Below are 23,464 nucleotides of genomic sequence, written 5' to 3'. Positions count from 1 at the left end.
TGCCTGAGGTGGAGCCTGAGCACTTGGTGGAAGATGTTTTGCTCGTGCTTGTTTTGGCCAGCGGGGAAACGGAGTGTGTGGTTTCTCAGGTGGCAGGACCCACCCCACCTCGCCCGGCTGGCTCTCCGCTGCCTTCACAGTGGAGTCATCACCATCCCAAGGCATCCGGGCTGGGATTGCCCGGCGGGGAGGCGCGTGCCTCCCCCCATCCCGACGGCGTGCCCGCCACGAATCAACGGGAAGCGATTGCCGTCCTTGTCCTGGTGCCCTGCTAATGAACCAGAACCGTGGCTGAGCCCGGCTCGCAGGTCCTGGGGCTGTTGGCTGCTTCCCCTCGTTTCCATGTGCTCCTGGGCCAGAGAGAAAATCCCCTGGGGAGGTGGGGTGGTGGGTGCCCGTCCGAGGTGGCCGCATCCGCGGTACCTCGCCGGCACAGGCACCGGTGACCTGCTGGTGTGCGGGGCCGTGCCGGAAGGCTTTGATCTCATTGCAGCAGCCAGCTCGCCGCCGAGCCTCTGGAAAGGGCTGTTCTCTCCCTGCTCTTCTCAGCACAGCCTGCACGCATTCCCGTCGGAGCCTTTTCCTTCCCGGCTCATGCTTCGGGGTGAGACCGGAGTCTTTGACCTCCGTCTGCTGGTTTCCAGCCAACCCCCTTTCCAGGCTCGTCTCGCTTGTGTCAGCTAAGTTTAGACTGCTCTGGACATACCGTGGCTGATGCCAGTGGCAAGAAACCTCCCAGAGGGAAGTAAAACAAGAGGTTTTATTTAAATTTGAAGTGTCTTAACACCATTGTTTGAACACCCTGGGTGATAAGTGCTCTTTTTATGCATGTAAAATGGATAAATTCAGCTGTGGAAGCAGCAGGGCACTGCAGATCCCAGTTGCTGGAAGGGAGGTGTAGGGAGAAGCTGTGCTGGAGCTTGGGGTGGGTATGCTGGGATCTCTGGATAAAGCTCCATCCTCCTGCACAGAGAGGCTGTGAGTCCTCTGTGGTGCCACAGACTTGGCCTGGTTCCTGCATGGGGCAGCGCAGGATCTGCCTGCTGGAGCAGGAGGGCCAAGACAGGTGTGGGGCAGTGGGAAGATGCTTGGAGCAGCTGGGAAGCAGAGCAGGCCCTCCTGGGGCTCTGCTCAGATAGGGAAGCCCTGGAAGGGACCCCACTCCCTGAGCTCAAATAATCCAGCCCTTCCCACCGCTCTCTGTGGCTCGGCCGTCCCCAGGGCGTTGCTGCCCTGGAAGCTCCGTGTGCTGTGGACGGATCCTAGCAACGCCAGCTGAGTTTTCCAGGCAGATGAGGCAATCGCTGCCCCTGGGGCGAGGCAGTGCAGTGGTTGGTGTGCTGGCACACCTGGGATGGGGCCAGGAGCAGGGACACGGTGGGAGCACTAATTTGTGGGGCTGGTGGTGGCCGTCACCCGTGACGTGCCCCCCGGCACGGCAGTGCAGAGGGAACCTTCCCAGGGCCGTGGGCAGGACCTTCAAACCGGCTCCTCTCCGCACCCTGACTGATTGCTCACACCTTTCCCATCCCATCGGAGTCTGCGGGTGGGGTGGGAACCAGCAGAGCCAGGGGTGGGAACCAGCAGAGCCAGTGCTGGGAGGTGGTGGAGGCAGGGTGATGTTCTCCCCAGCACAGGGAGCAGAGCAGCTTCCTGGTAGTGGGATCCCCTACCTAGACATCCCCATCCTCCATCCCGAGCAGCCAGGCCTGCAGCATCCCTGCTGGATGCTGGCCTCCTTCTCCTTCCAGACACTCTTTCTCAAGGCTTGCTGGAAGCTCCAGATTTAAGTTCTCAGCACTGCCCTATCTGGGGGGGGAACTGAGCTGGGTTTGGGGGTGTTCAAACAGCCTCCAGCTTGGAAAGGGAAACTGCCAAGGAAGTTCCCTGCACAGCAGCGTCTGCAAAGCACGGAGGATGCTTGTGTTAATAAGCTGGGAAGTTTCATTTCCAAGCTCATGTCTGGATGGATCCCACCCGGCTTGGGGGCCGGGGAGGGGGATCCTCCAGCATCAGCTTCCCACTGAAATGTGTGGTGGGGCGGGAGGCTGAGTGATCAGATTTGGTGTGTGTTTGGCCGTGGACATGGTAAAGTGAGTCCTGGGAAGTGATCTGAGATGGGTGTCCTGCTTCTAGGTCAGATAAGCCCAGAAATTCCTGGAAGGTGGGGGAGCGGGGAGGGCTGTTGGTTGAGGTGGTTTGGGAGATTTTGGCTGATAAGTGGGACGCTGATCCCAGCAGGATGAGCTGAGGCTCCCTCTTGCCCCACTGGAGCAGAGCCATGAGCAGGCTCTGACAGTGCAGATGGGATCCTGGGTCTCTGGGTACCAGCAGAGATGAGACAGGTCTGGCTGCAGGTCTTGTGCTTGTGCCTGGTCCCTGCAGCCACATCCTTGCAGTGTCCCTTTGTCACTCTCCTGTTTATCAGCGATCTGGGCCAGTGAGCCCTGGGTGCTGCAAGGCCACAATCATATTTATTTTGTTGTTTTCCTGTGCGTGACATGCTGCATTTCCATTTTTCATTTCCTGTTGAGCCCTGTTTCCCTCCAGCGAGTCCAAGCGTGCCGGCAGCCGCCTGCCCTCCCTGCCCTCCCTGTGCTCGCATCCAGCATTCTTTAATGATGCTGGGGAAGCTTTTCCAGCCTCCCACAGGTGATGAGTGCTCTGTTTTGCATCCCTACAGCTCCTGCGTGGGTTGTATTCTCTCCCAACCTCTGCTTTTGCCCACCTTGATCTCTGCTGGGACCCCTGCCCAAGTCAAGGGCATGGTCCTGGCACGGTTGGGATTGAAACCAGCTCTGCCCCATCCTACTCCTAAGTCCTTTCTCTGCCCTTGCTGCCTCCCAACCCACTGCCCAGCTCCTGCAGTGCCTTGATCCAGGTGGGATGTTTGTGCTGACTTCTGGTTGTGTCAGATCAGGGTGTAACTTGTCTTGGTTTTTATTAATCATTATTTGGGTCCGTTGTGGCCTTTCAGAAATGCTTTTGCCAGCAGCTTATTTTTCCCTGCAGGCTCCCGTGGCAGAGAGATTCGTGTTGACCTTGGGCAGTTTTGCTACAAGAGCCCTACCGGTAAAACTATCCTGTGGGAACGACTCCTTCCCATGTGGAGCAGGGCTGGCCCTCTCCCCAGCCCAGCGGTCCCCTGCCAGCTAATGAGCGTTAATTAATGCCCCTGCACCACCTCCCTGCTTCGGGAATGTTCAGTTGACACTAGGATTGCTACAGTGATGTTGGGGACAGCTGGTGTGTCCGTGGCCATCACTGTGACCCTGCTGGGGGCTCGCCAGGGTGGTGGTGGTGCAGCCGTGCTGGTGAGGCTGCCCCTAAATAAACGCACCCTGAGCCCCAGGCGTGCCCTGCATCAAACCTTCCTCCCCTGGCTCCGCCAACATCCTTGGAATGGCTGGAACAGCCCTTGCCCCACTGCTGGTGACGGTGGGGAAGGGCAGTGGAGCCCCCCAGCTGCACATTGGGATGGGGGCAGTGCCCGGGGGCAGTGCCCTGGGACGAGGCTGGAGGGGACAGCCATGATTTCATTGCAGGCGGCTCCAGACGCTGCCTGTGGAGATATTTCATCCTCTCTCCGGCTGTTTGGGATGCTTCTCGTTCCTGCTGTGGAGGGCAGTTGCTGGGCTGGGAGATGCTGGGATTCCTCAGCAGGCTGGCTGTGTGGTGGCCATGGCAGGAGCTGGGGGCTCCCCTCACTCTCCCCCCAGTCTCACTGTGCTGATTTGTTGATTGAGCCAGCTGGAAGATTCTCCCTCCTCCAGGAATTCCTGGCGTTCCCGGCAGGGAGAGGGAGCCGGGATGCTTGTGGATGGAGGGAGCTGGGATGCCTGTGGATAGGGTTTGGTGGCGTCAGACCTGCTTCCCATTAACCCCCTGGGGATGGGAGGAGGGAAGTGCCGCTCTCCCCATCACCACGGGGTTTGGGGGGACTGGTGGGTTCCAGCTGCCTTCCCACTCTGCTGACTTGCTTCCGTGTTGGATCCATTAGGAAGCAAAGCAGGAGGGAGGCACTGACCCCCCCACAAGTGTGGGGTTACCCTGCTCACCCTGGGGGTGCAGAGCCACAGTGGATGCTGGGGGAGAGCTGTGGTGCTGGAGGGGCCAATTCTGGGCAGCTGCATCTCCCTCCCACCGTTGTAATTTTGGAGCAGCTGCCGGCTTGCCATGCCCATCCTGGTGGTGTCTGGTCTCTCCCCTTTGCTGGGAAGGGGAGGATGGAGATAATTCAGGTGGGATGTTGACGGTGCCGCTATTCCCCTGTGATGGGCTCAGCTCTCCCTCTGTCCCTGTTTGGGGGTGTGGGAGGGGAAGGAGACGATGTCCCCCTGCTCCCCTTCTGTGGGGCTGTTCCTCCCTTCCTTCTCACAGCCCCTTTGTCAGCAAGAAGCAGGGTTTCTTTCCTTTTTCTTTTTTTGTTCTTAGAGGAAAATTCCATTGTGCTATTTTTAGTGGTGACAACTTGGCTTCTCGCAACAACTTTATTCTGCTCCCGGCGCTGCCGACGGGCGCGGGGGGCTGTCTGTGGGAGCGGCCCCACGATGCCAGGGATGCAGCAGGGCTGCCAGCCAGGCACCTCCAGCTCCAGCCTTGAATCCAGGCTGCTCATGTGGCCACTCACTGGTTATTGGATCAGCTCCTTCTTGCTGCCACAACGAGCCCACAGGGCTCGGACAGCCCCCCTCAAAGGCAGTGCCATCTCCAGGTGTCACCTCCATCCCACCAGAGACGGGTGGTGCAGAGGTTTCTGGTGTAATCAGAGTGCGAGGGAGGCACCTCAGCACCTGCCCCTCTTTCCCCCTCGGAGCTCCCAGAGGGATTTTGGTTCCCTGGTTCCCAGGCAGACAGCTGTCAGGGGCACAGGTGGCAACTGGCCTGCTGGGTTTGCTCCGTTCACAATGGAAAGCAACACCCCCAGTGTGAGTCAGCCCCTGGAGGGGTGTCCGTCTGTCCATGGAGCTGTGGAGAAGGTGGACACAGGGCCACTTCCATGAGTGTTTTGGCTTTATTAATATTTTTGTGGATAATGTGGGGCGTTGCCGTGGGATGCTGCTTGCTTTGGGATGTACCCCAACACAGGGTGAAAGAGCTGGGATATTCATGCACTCGTGGATAAGGGGAATTTCCTTGCCCCCCTGAGACACAGGGAGCTCCCACTCCTGGTTTCTGGGGGGAGATTTGGCTCCTGCAGCACATCCTTGCTCTGGTTTCTCTCCCTTCTTCCTCTGGCAAAGCTCAAAGCTCGTGCAGGTGTGACAGGGTGGCTCTGCTGGGAGGTGCAGGAACCCAGGGAGGCAGATCCTGCACCGTGTGGTGGGTCTTGCTCAATCTGCTGGGATCTTTCCGGATACAGGGAGAGCAGGATCTACCTCCATGACAGCTCATTTCAACACCTCTGATGCTATTATTGTTATTATGAGTTATTTGATTTGAGAGAAGTGCTGGTCCATGCCCAGTGGACAGTAGTCCTGCTGAAGGGCAGCAGTGAGCAGGGCAGGTGCTTGGACCCCCCTCTGGGCTGGTTCCTGCTGCCAAAAATTCCTTTAAAACCAGTAAATCTCCTTTTCAGCTTTGTAAGCACCATGCTGCCAGTGCAGGGTGAGCATGTGGCAAATGTCAGGGGGCAAAGACAGGAGGGATCTGCCTCCCATCTGCTCGTGGGTGTCACCTGGCTCATTTTTCCACCGCTTTGACACTTTTTCTGGTGGCTTCTCCCAGGCTGATGGGCTGGTGTCAGAGTCACCAGGGTGGCTTTTCCCACAGGATGGGGACACCGTGCTCTGCCCACTGACTGTGTGTTCCCAGTCTTCTGCCTTCCCATCTTGAAGCCTGGTGGTTTTTTTTTTTTCCTTCCCTCGCCTTCCCAGTTCCCTCAAACATACTCCTTGCTGGAAATATATCCCCAGGACATACAATCCCTGAAATCTGGCGTGGAGGGGTGGGGTAAGGGATGCCGGGGGGCCCTGATGGTGCGGGGCACTCGCTGGGCTCATTTGCAAAAGGGGGGTGGCCTCGAGCCATGGGAGGTTTTCATGTGCTTCATCTAATAAGGAAACACTGCCAGTGGTCAAAGGGCGACGGGCGAGGACTCCAGCGGGAATGCCGAGCTGGAGACGGCGGCTGGAGCTTGTGGGCCACCCTGATGCCACTCAGCTGAGCAGCGGGGTGGGTTCGGCTGGAAAATGAACTTGGAGAAGTACAGGAAGTTCCTGGGTGGACTCGGCACCCTGAGAGGTATTTCTCACCCTCCGTGGTGCGGATGTGCAGCGCGGGGAGAGGCTGAGCCGCTCCGGCGTCGCGTCTTCCGAGGGCTCCGGCTGAGCCCGACCATCTGCCATCGATCGCTGATCGCGGCGAATCGAGCACTCCCGGGATGTCCAGGAGCCGCTGGCTCCCTGTGGAGCTCCCAGGCGGGCAGGGGTGGTGCCTTCCATGGCTCCGCTTCACTTCCCTCTTTTGTCTTTTATTTGGATTTGGAGCGCTGTGGTCCGGGCACAAAGCGAGCGCTGGGGCAGCGGCTGACCCAGCCCTGGGAGCAGTGCAGGGAGGCCGGGGAAGCTGCTTTGCAAATAACAACTGGAAAAGAAATTGAGCTCAAATTCCTGCTAAAGGGAGAGGAGCTGGCTGCCGTTCCCACGGGATGGGGGCTGATCCGGCTTTGGTGAGGGTGTTTTCGGTGCATGGATCCCACTGCCTGCGGGTGCACAGTGGCACCCGGGTGCAGATTGCTGTTTTCCCCCTTCCTTTCTTTCTAAAACTCTTTCCCAGGGCTTTGTCCTCTTCTGCCTCGCAGGCTGTCCCTGGAGAGCTGGCTGGGACACCGGATCCTGCGGGGCTGGCCCCTGGCAGGTGGCTGGAGGCAGGCGGTCGTTGTCCCGCTGCTGCAGGCAGCGAGCCCGGGCTGCGGGAGAGCAGCTCAGTTTACCTGGTGCTCTGGGAATGCTTCCCTTGCTTTTTCTCCCCCTTCTTCCTTTATTTTTATCCCTCCCCGCTGTTAGAGGAGCTTTTGTCCCTCCGGAATTCCCAGCCAACCTCACCCCGCTGCAGACAGCTCTGGGGATTCTCCTGCTCGGAAGGAAGGCAGAGCGGAAAACAGAAGGCACCTGGAATGCCATCGCCTGTCATCCAACAACACTCTCATTGACTTGCCCCTTTTTACAGCGTGGCCTCAGCCCGGCTGGGCTTTACCAGCTGATCCCATTGTATAACAAAGGTGAATCAATTCCATGTTTAATTTAGCAGGGAGCCAAGGGAGTTGTCACCGGCGGGCTGGCAGCCTCCCCACCCTCCCGCAAAGGGTTAATCCCGCAGCTCTGTGGCTGACAGCTGCCCTGAGTTATCGCGTCTGGGAGGAATATAATTCACTTTCTTATGCTGCCGTGGTGTCCATCATAAATTTTTCCTGAGCCTCGCTGCAGCTGGCACTGGGAATCAATGTGAAAGGAGCCCTGAGTCGCTGTGTGCCGGGGGTGGTGACCGGCTCCATCCTCCCCATCTGCAGCCCCTTGGCAGCCAGAGCAGGGTTGGGTGCTGGGTTTGGGTGCCAGTGACCCTCCTCTCTGTGTTTTGGGGCTGCTGCTGAACCTCTCACACGGGGCTTTCCAGCCCTGTTTCCAGCTGCAGCTCAGTAAATTCCCCTCCTGCCTGCGAGAGCGAGGTGCGGGGAGCCAACACGACATTATTAATCGCGTTTACAAGGTGACTGGTTGCAGGAGCTGATCTGGCAGCATTCCCCTCTCCAGGTGCTGCCCAGAGCCCTGCCGGGAGCGCTGGCTCCCGCGCTGGCTCCCACATCCCGTTGCTTGTGGCACTTTCCACTCCTGTGAGCCTGTAATGGGAACATGAAAACCTGGGTGGCAAGTCCCCAGGAAGCCCAGTCTTCGGGTTTTGGTCTGTTTGGCTGCCTGCAGACTGAGTGATGCCGACTTTGTCTGTCACCAGCTCTGTTTACCACAGGCCTGTGTGGCTTTAATTCAGGAAGTGGAGCAGGCAGGGAGATGGAGGAAAGCACGTTGTGGGCAGGGAAGGGGCAAGGAGCTGGAAGTGTTCAAAGCTAGGCTGGATGGGGCTTGGAGCAACCTGCTGTAGAGGAAGGTGGCCCTGCTTATGGCAGGGGGTGGGACTGGATTGGTTTTAAGGTCCCTTCCAACCAAACCAGTCTGAGATTCTACGCTTGGAGGAGGCCAAGCAGCTCTTTGAGTGGGCACAACCACCCCTTTCATGCTGCTGGGGGGTTTCCCCACACATCCAAGCACAGAAGGGATGCCCACCTTTGCAGGCAGTGATGGTTGGCTCTGTGGTGCCCACTGGCATGGAAACATTGTGCCATGCATCTTGCTGTTGCTGTTTGGCATTTGCCACGGATCTAAGTGTGCTCTTAGTGCTGAAAACAGTTGGCCCAGCCTGCCCTTGAGCTGCTGGGCTGGCCAGAGCTGGAGGAAAACAAGGTTTTATTGCTGGAGAGGTTTCTTTTCCCTTCTCCCCCCTCATCTCTATTCATCTCCCCAGGGAGGTGGAGGCAGCAGCGGATATTGGAGCTGGGAGTGTTTCATATGTAAATGCTCGTGTATGTAAGTCCAGGCCCCTGACCCCGGCGCCGTGCCAGCATCCATCTCCTCCCAAAGGCTTGGAGAGCATCCCAGTGCCCCCAGCCCGCCCAGCTGGGATGGGGCTGGGGGGCCCTGCCAGATCCCTGCCTCTGTGCCAGGAACAAAAGATGCTGCTCCATGAGGGACCCTGCCCCAGTGGGTGCGGGGTCACCTGGACTTTCCACACAGTTTCCATCTTGAGTTTCCCAGGGCAGCGTCTGTCACGGCCCCTGGGGTGACCAGATCCTTTGGGCTCGGCTCAGGAAACCCATTTGATTACAAATTTATTGCTGGGTTAATTTTACCAGGAGCACGAGGACGGCTGGTTTCGCTTTCTGAGGAGTTTGTTGTTTACTTACTTGGCAGCTGGCTCAAACCCGGCATCTCCTCGGCCCTCTCGGTGCATGCCAGCTAATCTGGCTCCATCTGACCTTGTCGCTGCCACGTGCTTTCCCCAGGGGAATCAGGTTCAGATTTTCCTTGTGCCCAGGCAGCCATGAGTGGGTCCGTGCTCGTTCCTGCTGCCTCACCATCGTGCACGTGCCCGCAGTGACGAGTTTCTTGGCCCCGCTGAGTTTCTGCTGTTAAAAAAAGAGGGGTTTAGGTGTTACATGCTGGCCCTGCTGCCAGAGGGATGTGAGGGATTATTGGAGCAGGAGTCAGGAGCAGCCTCCTGCCCCGGTGTGTGCCACGGTGCCAGTGCTGGAGCAGCACCACAGCTCATCCCCGTGTGCCGCCGTCGCTGTTTGCTTTCGTCCCATCGTGTGGTGGCTTCCCTGAGGAGCAGCCCAGGCTGGGGCCACCCAAGGTGGCCGGGTGTGATAAGAGATCCAGGGCCACCATCTGCCCCGGCCACTGCGGGTGGAGACTCTGGTGAGTTTTGGTTCCTCTGGCACGTGGCTCTCGCAGCCCTGTCTCCCTCTGTATGAGGAGGATGGGGCTGGTTGCTCCTGGGAATGGGATGATGGTGCTGCTCTAGCACAGCCGCCTGGTGAGGTGTCCCCTGGGCACCACTGCCAGCTGTGGGGACTCGCAGGCTGTGCCCGAACTGAGGGTTCCTGTTGGTTTACAGCTTTCCCACCATAGCCTTGTGGTTTTAGTCCTGGAAAGGTCCAGCTCAGCCCTGCTGAGGGAATCTGCTGTGCTTGGGCCAGGCTGGTGGGGTCCAGCAGATCTGGGGCTTGAACGAAGAGGGCAGAGCAATGTTAGCAACTGGATTATTTCATTTGCTTTTTAACAGGGATTAAGGTTCTCTGCGGGAGAGCAGGTCTCTAGGGAACAGAAGTTTCAGGCTCTTGCCTCCCTCCTTTTTTTTAATCCTACGTTTCTCTCTGCTGCTGCTGCTGCTGCACGCCAAGGCCGGCCGGCCAGGAGCTGGCGGCAGCAGCTGGGATGAAACATCACTTCAGGGCACGGCACAGCCACAAACCATGACCCTGGTTGAGCCCATGGAAGGACCAGGACGAGATCCTGGGTGCTGTGGGGAGGGTGCTGTGGGTGCCCTGCTCCCCAGGCCACCCCTGTCCAGTGGAAGGGTGCTGGTGCTGGCTGGCTGACCGAGCTGCCGCTCCTTCGCCCGCCTCCCGCCTGGCGCTAATCAGGTTTCACACTGCTTAGTTTGGGACATCTAATGAGATCAGGGCTCAAGGTTGCTGCCTGCCCTCCATCTGCAGAGGAAGAGGAGGGAATCGGCTGCTTCCTTCTCTTTGACCTCCATTTCTCAGAGGAGGCTTTGCACATCTCCTGTTCTAGGGTGGCAGCTCTGCCACCTCTGTCCTTGTGTTCCTTGTGACCCTGAGCTGCTTTTTGGGGCACACCTGGGGGGGCTGAAGGCAGAAGATGGGGGGACACACAGCTTCCTAACAGCACTTTGGGCTGACCTCCCTTTGCCTCTGTGCTTTATTTGTGAGGAACAGGATGAGGGCACCAGAGCTGGGGGCTGCCAGCCCGGCCATACCCAGGCAGCCCAGTCAGGGGGAGCCCAGCTCTGGCTCCCCTGGCCCTGACACCCCCGTTGTGTGGACCCTGTGCAAACACAGCACCCCCAAACAAAGCCCAGCCAGTTCCCACTAGCCTAACGTTTCCCTATTTCTCCCGCTGCCAAGCAGCCTTTGGTTGGCGTTGGAATAACAAGCCTCTTTGCGGAGACACCGGGTCTTTTGTTAGCTGGTAGAAAAGGAGTTTTGATGCCGGCCATCCCTCCACCCCTCCACCCCCCGGCTTTCCTGCTCCCTAAGCCGCTGCTGTGGGAAGTGCAAAGCTTGGACTTGAGCGGCCGGGGATGATCCAACCGCTGCGGCTCCAACCCGGCTCCCTGCAGTTCTCCCTGGGGCTCAGCTGTGGGGTCTGGCTCCTCCAAGAGAGACTGGGGCCTGGGACTTTATTTTGGGGATTTTTCCAGGGTTCGGGGCATTCCTGGTGCTCAGCTCCTGTGCAGGCAGCGGGAGCAGGTGCTGGATTCAGCCAGGGCTTGGGGTGCTCTCTGGCACAGGGCTCTGCCAGGGCTTCTGTCAAATCTTGTGGTGGGGTTTTTTTTGGTGTTTTTTATGTTTTGGGTTTTTTTTCACAGCTTTTTCTCTCCACTGTCGGGGTGTGCTGGGAATTCCAGAGCGGGTGTTTACCCAGCCCCAGAGACAGCGGCTCTGTGGAGGTGTGTGGTGTTGTCCCTGTGGCCAGAGGGGCAGGGAGGGACCCAGAGATGGCATCACCTTCCTCCTCCTCCCCCGGCCTGGGAAAGATGCCACCTCTCCGTGTCAGCACAGGCCCCTGGGAAGGCGTGCAGACGTGTGTGTCCTCTTGCACGTGGGCGTGCGAGCGAGCCTTCCTCTGCCTAGAGCTGACATTGCTCGCTCCCAAAAAGACTTGGTGTTCTCTGCCATGAAACCTTTGCTGTTCTTATCCCTGCGCATCCCTGTGCTCCGGCATCACCTCATCCCTCTCACCCAGCAGCTCCATGTGCATCCAAGACTGCTCCAAGCTGCCCTTGCTGCTTGGCCGTCCGCCTCCGGATGTGCAGCTTTTATCTGTGCCCCGGTGCTGCTGCTTGTCTCTGTTTCCTGCTCCCTCTGCCCTCTCCTTGCAGGACGATGGCACTGAGTTCATGCCAGCTCAGGGGAGTTCGGTGCTTTCCCAGGGCCGGGGTTACGTGGCCGTGAGTCTCGTGGCATCATTCGATGAGCAAGCGCCCTCCGGCTCCCTGCCAGCGTCCTCGCAGGGGTGACGAGCCAGGGGAGGCTTCCGAGAAGTGGAAGGGGATGAAATAATGCCTGAACTGCTGCGTCAGCAAAATCCCAGCAGCCTTGGAGAGGGTGGATGGAAGGAGGGTTTGTAATGCTGGGAAAGAAGCGGTGAGATCACCCTCACCCCCTCTCCGGCGTGACTCGCTCACTTTCGGGCTGAAGGGATGGATCAAAAGCCTGGACAGTGTTGGAGAGGGTTGGAATGAGGCGTGTCCAGGATGGCATTGCATGCACATGGCTCGTGTGCGTGGATCTGCTGGGATCCATGCTGTGGGAGACAGGGAGCACTTTGGGGGATGCATGGAGGGGTGGGCACCCTACCTGCGTGGGGAGCAGCAGGGCTGGAAGTGCTGATGCCTACGGATTTCCCTGGGAAAGGTGCTGAATCTGGAGCACCAAAAGTGAGCCCAGCCAAGGAAAGGAAGCTGGAGCTCCCTGCTGGTGCCTTGGAGATGCTGACTGCTTTTCCTGCAGGAGCTGTGGGGGCCAGGTGAGCCTCCCTGCTCCTGCTGTGAAGGGAACAGTCTCCTTTTGGGTGATTTTGGAGATTCTTGAGGCCCTGTGTTCTTCTGTTGGCTCCATCCATCTCATTGGAGTTGCCCCCTTTGGATAGCCCCTGTTGGGATGTCAGATTCCTGTAGACCCCATAACTGCTGGTGTGCTGGGGGATTTGCCCTCCAGCCTGGGAGCAGGAGTTCATGCCTAGCTCTGCTGCTGGGGAATGATTAAGCTGTAAGCAGGTGGCTGTTTGCCCCAGCTCAGCTGTTTGCCTTTGCAGCATGAAAGCCGGCAGGAATGATGTTTGCTTCCAGACTTGTCTCTTATCCCTGCCCTCCACCCCCATATCCCACAGCAGGGTGGTCCTGGGGGTCCTGTCCCATGTCCCACCCCACCTCCAGCCAGGGCAGCAGCTCTGCTGTGGGAAGGGAAGTCTTGTTTTTTTTAAAGATATTATTCTAATTTTGGTGCCCAGACGTCTGCAGGAAAGGGGAACATCTCTGTTCTTATCATCAGAGCTTCCTTTCCCTGTTTCCTCGGAGTTTTGATTTTACCACTAATGGTGGTGGGTGGGGTCCAGGGTTCCTCCCTGCAACCCCTTCCCTCTCCCCTGTCTTTGCTTCGTCCAGCTGACCTTTGGCAGCGTGGGCAGCTCCTCTGTGAGTGATTTGCAGGCAAATATTGATCTGTGCTGCCCTCACAGTGCTGATCCGGGGGGTGGTTGGTGCAGAACAGCCCCTCAAGCTCTGGGCTGAACGAGGCTGCTCTGGTTAATAGGGTGAAGCCCAGCTCAGGCTCCCACTATTCCCTGTGCAAATGGGGAGCGACAATGGGGTACTCGGAGCCAAAATCCCTATGTGCACAAAACCCCACACTGGGGAGGTTGGTTTGCCAGGGCCACGAGAGCGTTGCTCTCTGAGAGCTTGCACAGTCCCAATTTTTTTTCCCTGGAGTGGGGTGGTGATGCCAAGGGGGCCCTCATGGGACCCTGCAGATTTTTCCCCATTCCTCCCAGCAGGACCGCGGCCGCTTCGGGGGTGATGAAAGCCAGAGGGAAATGTTTAACGTGGGGAATGTGCCCGCCGTGCCAGGAGCCGGCGGCACGCGGGCAGGGCCGGGCGCCGGGGCCCACATGGCGAGGGATCACCGGCTCTGCCCGCACACGCTCAGGTGATTCACCGGCAGCAGGGGGGGAGGAGGACTTTGAGTCGAGGCAGCGGAGCCCGTGATGCGCTGGGCAGCGTCGGGAGCCGTGACCTGCCTTCGTTCCACCTTGTTTTTAATAGCCCGGATCAGAAGAAACGTCATCTTTGTTCTGGCTTTCCTTTCCCATGGCTCCTGGCGCCGCGGGCAGGGTGGAGCGGGCTCCGCGCCCCGGCAGGGCCCTGCCCGTGCTTGCCGGGGGTGCGCCGGCACAAAGGGGTGCGCTGGCACGTGCGGGCGCGCTCGGCAGCCAGGGATGCGTCTTGCTGGGCTGTCTGTCTGTCTGGCTGTCTGTCTGCAGCTGCCTCTGCTGCGGTTTGCAAGCAGGGCGTGATGCCGCGGGTTTAGCCAAGGGGGGAAGGTCCAGGGGGGGAATGAGCGTGGCTGGGTGTCGGTGTGGGGCATGTGCTCCATCCCCTGGCTCGGCGTTAGGGCTGTGGTGGGTTTGCTCTCCTGTCCAACCCAGCCAGGTTCCTTGCCCTGCTCCAGAGCAGGACCTGCCCCTGGGAGCTGGGGATGGTGTTGTCTGTGATTTACCCGGGCATTTCTGATCCAAAACCTGGAGTCTCCTTCCCCTCCTCGGCGATTCTCAGCTGCTGCCATAAGCGACTGAGATTTGCCCTTAAAGCTCCCAGAAAGGAGGAGAAAACAACAAAAAGGGGAAAAGCATTGCTGAGGAAGCACAGCAGGAAAGCTGGCTCCTGTCCTGCAGTCACGAGTTTGTGTGTGCTCAGCACTGCTGCTGGATGGGACCTTTACTCTGCTGCGAGGCCAGGATGGGGTGACCCTGATGCCCATTTAGGGCAGAGAAGCCCCCCCAGGATCCCCCAATGTGCTTACAGCTGCTTCCATGTCCAAGCAGGAACCAAGTGGTTCCTGCTGCAAGTGATAGGGGACTTGGTTGGGCTTGGCTGAGGGGCAGTGACAGCACCCTTGGGCACAGGGGGTGCAGGCAGAACCCTGGAGTGATGTTTCCCGCCAGTTTAGTGCTGCTGGGCGCCAGCTCTGGCTCTGGCCACTGTCCCCAGTGCCATCCGGTGATGCCCGCTCCAGCGTTTCCACAGTGCCACCTGGCTGCCACCTCCCGGGGCTGGGACACACGGCCCTGGCTGGAGTTCATGGGGCCTCGGGTGCCTCTTGGAGGCCACAGCACCCAGGGGGTGGAGGAGCACCCCACTGGCATCATTCACCCTGTGCCAGGGTGCCTCCATCCCCTGGATGGTGCCGAGGAAGCGAGGGCTGTGCCCGGCTCCCGTGTGCCGCTGCCCGGCAGCTTCCCCGGTCATATAAGGAGATGCTGGAGCCGGGAGCTGCAGCGGCCGTGTCGTCTGAGCATTACTCACTGGGGAGGCACATGGAGGGGGAGGAACAGCCCTGGACACCCAGTGCTTGTCCGGAGCCAGGGATGACTCAGCTCCGGGCAGGAGCACGGCTGGAGCAAGGGAGGGTCTGGGGTCTGCATCCCCAGAGCTGCCCTGTGGGGTACCCTAAAACCCAGGCAAGGTGCTGGGAGGTGTGTGTGATCAGAATGATGTGACCCATCATTCTGGGTGATGCACAGGGCTGCAAAATGTGTAAAAGGGGGTGCACTGTAAGGTGGGGACCCCCCTGTGGGAGGGCACAGCCTCTCCGCTCCCCAAATTCCTGCGCGGGCGGGAGATTCGTGTCCTCTCCCCACCCCTTTCCTTTCTGGGCTGAGGCGACGGTTGAAGCCGCCTTGCGAGGAACTAAAACGGGCTGTTTGTGTTTTGGGTGCTCGTGGTGGTTTCCATGGCAGGCAGGGTGGGCAGGCTCATGCTGTGGGAGGTCAGGGCCTGCATCCGGGGGTGGGTGGTCCCCAGAACTCTGACGAGTCACCCTGAAACCCGCCGTTGGCTCTTGAGGCACCCCAGATCAGCCGCCTCCTCCTTATCACCTTCCTGCAGTGGCTTGTGCTGAGCAGGGAAAGGAAAGTAGGGTGAGGGTGTTAAACTGAGCAGGATGAAGTGGGGGATCACAGGAATTCCCAGGGTGTCCTGGTGCAGCCAGGGGATATATTTATATATGAAAATATACATTTATATAAATATATATAAATATATTCTCTCTGTATATATATATTCTCTATCCTTGTGGGTCACTTTCAACTCAGGATATTCTATGGTTCTATGACATTTTTATATCTAAAGTCTGTTGGTATCTAGAAGTAAAATATATATTTATAGATGATTGTATATATATTTAAAGTTTTTTTTTTTTTACCCGAAGCCTTGTCCAGCTGGAGCAGCTGGCAGTTCTCAGGGCATTTTATCAGGTGCTCAGGGCATTTTGTTAGCTGCTCCATGCGGGAAGCACCCAGGAAGCACAGGAGCAGCTCAGCCCCCGTGGATGCAGCTGGAATGAGGGGATGTGGGAAAGCAGCTCCTGCTTCCCAGACCCTTTCCCGCTGGCACATCCCAGCTCCATCACATCACCAGCAGCCACCTGCCTTGCAGGGTGTTATTTGCCCTGCTCAGGATGGACCATGGGCCCATTTATGGTGGCCTCGTGCCTGCTGGTGGGTTGTTCCTCCTGCAGTCTTAACACAAAGCAGACAACTTTGGATGAAAACTATGCTGGGATATTTTTCATCTGGGCAGGGATGAAGCTCTAGAAAAATATATTGCAACAGCGCCGAGCCCCGGGGCAACTCTGTATTTTCTATTGCCCATCTCGTTATCCTGAACAATGTTAGGAGGTCACAGGGGTGCAGGACCCCCAGGGAATGATGCAGTATTGGATCATGGAATGGTTTGGGTTAGAAAGGACTTTAAAGCTCATCTTATTCCTGCCTCTTGCCTCCAAGCCCTGTCTAACCTGGCCTTGAACACTTGCAGGCATGGGCCATCCACAGCTTCTCTGGGCAACCTGTGCCAGGTTTTGGAATATTTCAGGCTGTGTTTGGGTCTGTCAGGTTTTGCTCGATGTGGTTTTCTTTGTGAGCCTGACCAATTTGTGGCTGCAGGGTTTGGGGAGCTGCTCAAGGTTATAAATATAAATCAGTTTGCACCTGGGTGATGCTCTGGACCTTGTGGGGTTTTCCAGCTGTGAAGTGGGTGCTGCAGGATGGTGTCTGGCGTGGTGCTGTCCCTGTGTGAGCTGGGACTCCTGGCTGGTCAGTAAATCCTCAGCTGGGATTCCTGGCTCTCCCATCAGTAAATCCTGAGCCAGGCTGATGTTCCGCAGGTCTGCACTGTACCATCCTCACCTTAACAGCTTCCCCTTCGCCTCCAAGCGTCGGCAGAACAACCTTCTCTTGTCTGAGCCCTCTGGGGAAGGTAACGGGAAAAAACGAGCCTTTAATTCCCTACAACTTTCTATCCAAGAGCGAGTTTCTTCCCTCAGGAGCTGGTGGGGGGGACGTGGTATGTGATGGGCTCTGAAATCAATCCGGGCTTTGTGGGAGCCTCCCCGCCCTGTTTGCTTGTGGTTACAACGGCAAAGGGGCTGGGGAGGCACCGGCTCCTTTCGGTTTCCCTGTGCAGTCCCTGTCCCGCTGCTGCCGGAAGCGGTTCCGAAAAGAACCGAAACTCTGAGTAACGCCCAACATGGTGCAAACCGTTAGTGAATAGGGTTGGGCTGCAAAGGCTCACCGTGCATGGTGTGATGCTGGGGGCAAGTGGGACACCTGGCTGGGAGGGGGACAAATCTCTGGTGTTGGAGCATCTTTTGGGGGTATTTCCCCATAGGGCGTGTCCTGGCAGTTAATCCTTAACCTGGGCATCCAGGGAGGGTGATGGAAATGTCCTTTGGCTGCTTGACTCCCAGAATCCCAAATTTTGTTGCTGTTGCTTTTGCCTCTTTGCTGGGCAGAGGTTCTCCTGTGAGCAGGGGGTTGCTGGGTCCAGCCCGGGGTACCGAGCCCCCCTGGGAGCCCCTCGAGGCGCTGCCTTCATCTCCCAGCCGCTCCCCCTCGATCCCAGCTTCCCTCGGTGTGTTGGCATTGCCGGGCTCTGTGCTAGCAGGGGACGCTGCTGACTGTCACCCGTTGCGGGGCGAGGTTTCGTGCCCCTCCAAGCCCCCTGTGAGGATGCGGGTGTTGCGGTGATGCCGACACGGCGGCTGCTCCCGCCGATATCCCCTCGCCGCGGCCGCCGGAGCCGCAGCCGACCTTCCAGCGCCGCTGGGAATGGAAATCGAGGAGATGACGTCTCTCCCCGCCGAGCGGGGCGGGAGGGGGGGGGGGTGGACGAAGTTTGGCCGCGAGAACTCCGAGGAAAGATGTTTGAGCCGGCCTGACGCTCACTTTGTCCCTCTACCCGCCCCCTCTTCGAGCTCCCAAATCTCCCAGTCCCAGCGGCGCTGGCTGTCCCAAGCCCTGCCAGCACCGGGGAGACACAGCCAGCTGCGGGCAGAGGCGCAGGCAGGAAGTTTTGGAAGTTTCTACAGGCAGCGACTCGGCCCCCATCCCCTCGCCCTCCCGGCGATGCCGGACTCCGGCAGCCTCAGGAGAAAGAAATTTGGAGCCAGGCTCGGGATAACGGGCCCGGAATAGGAGACAATGCCTCTGTCGGAGAGCTCCTATCTGCCGCCCGCCGCCTTTGTCCTGAGCCACGTCCTGGGCATCGCGGGCGTCCTGTACTGGCGGAGCCGGAGCAGGGAAGGTAGGGGTGTTCGGGGGGGCAGGGAGGCACTAAGATGGCCGGAGGGTCATGGGTTGTTTTCCCTCCCCAGGAGCTGTTGGCAGCGTCTGGACAGGGCCGTGGTTGCGGGAAGGAGGGAGGAGGACACGGCCATGGGGATCCTCCCGGTGGCCTTGAGCCCTGTGTGTATGTGGGGGGGGGGTGGTACTCAGAGGTTTTACCACCTAAATTTGGCCTCGCCACCCATTCCCAGCCCATGTGGGGCTGGGAGCGGCTGGGACTGGGGGGTGGTCCCGCTGGGGATGAGGCTGCTTTTTGTCTGGCACAATCCCACGACACGTGGCTGGGTTCTGCCTCCCGGTTCTGCCCCGGTGTCACTCCCACCCCTCGCCGTGACAGCGGCGTCTCCGGCACCGGCAAGACGCAGCCCCGGGAGCTCCTCCCGGCGCTGGCACGGCCTCGCCGAGCAGCTGGGGCTGACCCTGCCTCAGTTTCCCAAAATAGGGCTTGCACATGACTGCCCAAGGAGTGTGAGGATTCGTTACAGGGAGGTGCGATAGCTCCAAGGCCCCGCACAAGGACTCGGTAGCTCCTTCTGTCTCCCGGCCTCTTCCTCCTGGGATTTGTTTGTTTTGATTCCTCCCTCTTTTTTTTTTTTTTTTTTTCCAGCAGTGCTTGTTCTAGCCTGTGCCTCTGCATGGGGCCTCTTCCCCGCGGCCGTGACCGAATCCCCCTTTTCTTTCCCTTTTTCCATGAAAAGGGGCGGGACTGCGCAGCCTGGGCAGCGTGCAGGACTTTTCCCTAGATACTGTTTAGGGATACACTTCTTCCTTTCTCCCTCTAAACTACTGGGAGAGGGAGATTAAGAGTAAATTGCACAAACAGAATGCACCGTCACCCACTAAACCCAGACTTGCTGCAATTCCTCCTGCTGACCTGCCGTTCCTTGTCCATTTAATTAATCTCGTGGCCAGGCAGTGTTGTCCAGAGATGTGCTTGGCTCCATCCAGAGACCTCCTGAATGCTTCCCAACTTGACTGTCTCTTCCTCATGCCGACCTGCTGCTTCGCCCTTCTTGGAGGCGTTTATCCCCCCCCAAATCCATCCCTTTTGGAAAACATCCTGGAGCAAGTGTTGCAAGCAGCAAGTATATCCAATGTCTGTTTTCCTTCATCACTCCTTCCCAGAAAAGGGCAGGTGAAACCCATCCCGTGGGCACAGCATCCTGGAAGATGGGGGTCATCTTGCAGCGAGTTTTTTGCCCTGTGATGCTCACCCAGCTCTGCTGAGCATCCGCCCCCTTCTCCTTTGCATCACCACTTCTCAGGTGTCTCCCTCATTAAATATCCGGGTGTTGGATAGTTTTCCAGCACAGGTATCTCTTGTGCATTCTTCCAGGCTGAATCAGGCTCCGTTTCCTCTCCCTGGGTGAAAGGCTCTGTAAATCCCGCCTGGTTGGCTCTGTTGTCATGATGGATTATGTCAGCTCTCAAGTTGGCAGCCAGCATGTTTCAAATACCTCCTGCTCCTCAGCCAGCCAGGTTTTTTTGCATATCCCCCATCTTAACGGGACCAGGTTTAAAAAGTCCCTGTGCATTCCCATTCTTTGCTTGTGTTGAAGTGAGAGCAATGGGTTTCAGTGCTTAGAAATTCGATTTTTTTTGAATTTTTAAGTAACCAACCCCTCCGTCACCCCAAGGTTGTCTCTCACAGTTTAATGCCACTTTAACCCTGAGTGTGGGCTTGGAGATGTCCTCAAGCTTGTCCAGCTCAGGGCCCTGTCTGAGATTTCCCATATTCCTTCAGATTTAGCAGGAATTCATGAACAGGGACAGAAAGTTTGTGAGCCACTTCCCAACTTTATTCCAGGAGGCTGAAGGAGCCTGTGGATGACATGAAACCCCCTGGTTTCCCTCCTAAGGATGGCAAAGGGCCATCCCGGGGAGCACTGAGCGCACAGGGGATGGAGGGTGCCAAGCCAGGGTTAGGATTAGGGATGGTGCCTGGCCAGGCACCTTCTATCCCGCTGATTCCCAGGGCTTGGGACCAGGCTCTGGCAGCAGCAGCCTGAGCAGGAGGAGGCACACGGTGATGGAGTGTGAGAGCGAGCAAGGCCAGCGATGATGGAGGAGAGATCCATGGGGGAGCGGCAGCTCCCGGCCAGACGTGTTGGGAGCTGCTGGGCACAGGCAGGCTGCCAGGATGGAGGCTGCCGCGGGCAAACGGGAAGGGAATTGTCTGAGCAGGGTGTTGTGGTGGTGCTGGGGGGGTTCTCTGGCACCCAGTGCCTGTGGGAGCCATCCCTGTGACGATGGCAAGTGCCTGGGGGCCCTGAGGTCCAGCAGGACGGTGAGTGGGAGTTTTTGTTTCCATGCTCAGCTGATGCCTCTGATTTTGGAGCACTGGATACCAGATATGGGGCAGGATGGTTTTCCCTGTTCCCCCTCGCTAGCTGGGTTCACTTGTGGGACCAACAGCAGAGGGAAAGTTCCCCAAACCACCTTCCCCTTGTGTGGCCACCAATGTTCCTTGATCCTTGCTGCTTCTGCCCCTCTGTGGGGGATTTGTGCTGCTGTGGCGGAGGGCAGACAATGCCCTGGTTCCTTTGGGATCCCTATTTTTGGGGATGAGGTGGGCTGAGCTCTGGTGTGCAATGTGGGGAGAGGAGGTGGGGAGGGAATTAAGCCACGTGCATGGTCTCTGTTTGCTGGTGATGTTCCCTGTGTCACTGCCACCAGCCTTTGCTCCATGGCCTGCGTGCGAGGGGACCTGAAGCTCTGCTGTTGCTTTTCCTGCTGCTGGCTTGTCTTCAGAGTGGGACAGATTTCCTTTGGCCACTGTAACCTTCCCTCTGGCCATGCCCTACCTGCCTGCTGCCCAGGCCATCGCCTCTGCTCGCTGTCCCTGGCTGGTGACAGGGTGGTTCTTGGTGGCTGGGGCCAGCAAACCTCTGCTAGACCAGGGAGGGGACGAGTATGGAGGGATGCAACCAGAGAGGGGATGAACATGAGGGGATTGCAACAAGTTGTTTGTCAGGGTGACTCTGGAAAAGATAAGCCAGGGAGAGATAAGCTTGCAATGCCTTAATATTGTTAGTAAGCAGTAACCAGCATTATTATTAGCTCAGCTGATAGTGCGGGTGCGGGCTGGGGAGGTTTAATCTGGTTGGAGCCCGGGAACCACCCAAAGGTGGTGAGACAGGGCAAAAAAAAAGGAGGAAAACCCTCAATTTCTGCAGGAGACGGGAAGAGGGAGCTCGTCAAGGAGCTGCTGGCCTGTGGGCAACCCTGGGATCCAGCACTGGAGGTGCCTGGCTGCAGACTGTCCGTGTGGGACTCGGTGACCTGCCTCTGTCCCCGCGTGCTCCGTGCGATGCTCGGGGATGCGCTCCTGCCTTCCCGAGGCAGCACCCTGGCTGCTCTTGCCCTCCTGGCTGGGGCAGCAGCCGGCAGGAGGGCTGCAGGGGGATTATATTTAGAAGAAAAGGAAGAGAGGTGGTGATAAGGCGGCCCCCGTTATCTCCCCGCGTGCCGAGCGGGGCTGCGCCGTGTCCCGGCTCCAGTGCTTCAGACCCGGGACATGATTTGGGCAGGAGCTGCAGGCGGGAGCGGGGAGAACAGCCCAGCATTGTCCCTCCTGTCCCTGGTGCAATTAACTGGAAAACAAGACGAGGAAAAACAAGCCAAGAGCCGGCCAGCAGGCAGTGCCCAGCTCTGCGGGGCGAGCCAGTGCCCGCACCCCCAACCCGCCGGTCGCCGGAGCTGCGCCGCACTCGGCACCGCTTCTTCCTCACGTGCTGGAGGTGGCAGCTCTGCCCTTCTGTGCTGGGAGTGTTCCAAGCTGCTTTGCCGGCCATTGGGACCGTGGGTGAGGATTTTGCTGGCACGGAGCTGCCGCGCTGGCGGCACCCGGGGCTGGGAGCACCCGGAGAAACCGAGGAACCGGGAGACCACGGGCAAGGCAGCCGTTGACATCGTGGTGAGGTTTGCAGTGATAGCCTGGAGGAGGAACGGCCTGTGCCCGCACTGGGGGCACCAGGGGTAGGAAGTGGTGTGGTGGGAGGAGCTGCGGGTGAGAACTCACCCATCCGCACCCACTGGGGCCGAGGTCGGCGAGTGGGTGGTGCTGCCAGAAGACCCTTCCCCGGGAGCCGGGAGGCAGCTGCTGCTTTGCCGGGACCCAGCGCTCCCCATCCCGGGCCGGGGCGATGGAGAGGCGGCATCTTTCCGGGGAGAGGAGGCGGCTGAGCGCCTGCCTGGTGTGCCGGATGTGCTGCATCGGTTAGTACCCACCACCCTCCCCTGCCCAGCCTGTGGGATACACGGGGTACGGGGTATGGAGCTTTATCCACCCTGAATTAACACCGGGGTTGGGGTAGGACCCAACACCGGGACTCTGGGAGGGTTGGGTGAAGGAAAAGTCCCTAAAAACACGTGAGGGTGACACAGCTTCCTATGGCTGGCAGTGCCAGGCAGCAGCTCCGTGGCTCAGCCGCGTTGTCCCGGGAAGCCGAGGCTGGAGCCTGGCAGAACGGGAAGTGAGTGTGGACGTAGTTCAACCAACGGGTAGTTTTTTGGCACCTGATTGGGTGCCTTGGCCCGGGGACTGAGGGGGACATGGCGAAGCGACGTGTTGCCGTGTGCCACGTGTCTGACTGCGGCGCTTTCAGAAGGGGAAGCCGTGGGGTGGAGGAGGAAGAGGAAGGATGCTGGATGGTGCTTTCCAGACTGTGTGGATGGAGATGTTGGGAGGTGTTCTCAAGGGCCTCTGGGACTGTGCAGAGACTCTCAGTGACCCCCCATCCCGGGGAGTGGGGTGCGGGGCTGTCTGGCAGGACACGTGGTGTGGATGGGGATCTCTGGCTGAGAGATGCTGTTTTCTCCCTTTTCTTGATTTTTTGGCTTAAAACCAAAGCGAGGGGTGCTGCTGCCTGGTGGACCCAGATGTCAGAGGGAGTCTCTTGGGGGAATGGGGCTCGTCCTTTCCTGAATATCCCAGGGATCCCCTGGGATGGACAGGACAGTGCTCGGGAGCCTGGGGTCATGTGCTGTGGGGTTGATGCTGAGGAACTTTTTCCTCTGGGGTGTTGTTGTTAAACCCAGGTGATCCCATTGGGCACAGGGCTAGCTGCTGGGGTTGCCCTGAGCCCTCCTCACTGCCTGGGCATGGGGAAGTGGGAGCTGAGTGGGACCCCCCTGCACCGTGTGGGACCCTCCAGTGTGTGTGGCCCATCTTGTGCCCCTCTCTTTTCGTCTTCTTGCCTTTGTTTTTCATGTGATATTATTTTTTCTGTGGAGCAAAAAGCCTGCCTGGAGCTCTCCCATTG

At 58.5% G+C, this 23,464-nt stretch overlaps 1 protein-coding gene across 8 annotated transcripts in view; it reads left to right on the top strand.

Moving 5' to 3' along the window:
* The window catches only part of MACF1 (microtubule actin crosslinking factor 1), a 141,001-nt gene that overhangs the window by 10,586 nt on the left and 106,951 nt on the right, over window positions 1–23,464 (top strand). The window lies entirely within an intron of this gene.

Source organism: Pipra filicauda, unplaced genomic scaffold (assembly GCF_003945595.2).
Source record: "Pipra filicauda isolate LSUMZ 115617 unplaced genomic scaffold, ASM394559v2 scaffold219_size1829416_pilon, whole genome shotgun sequence".
NCBI lineage: Eukaryota > Metazoa > Chordata > Aves > Passeriformes > Pipridae > Pipra > Pipra filicauda.
This window is presented reverse-complemented; position numbering and strand designations above follow the sequence as displayed.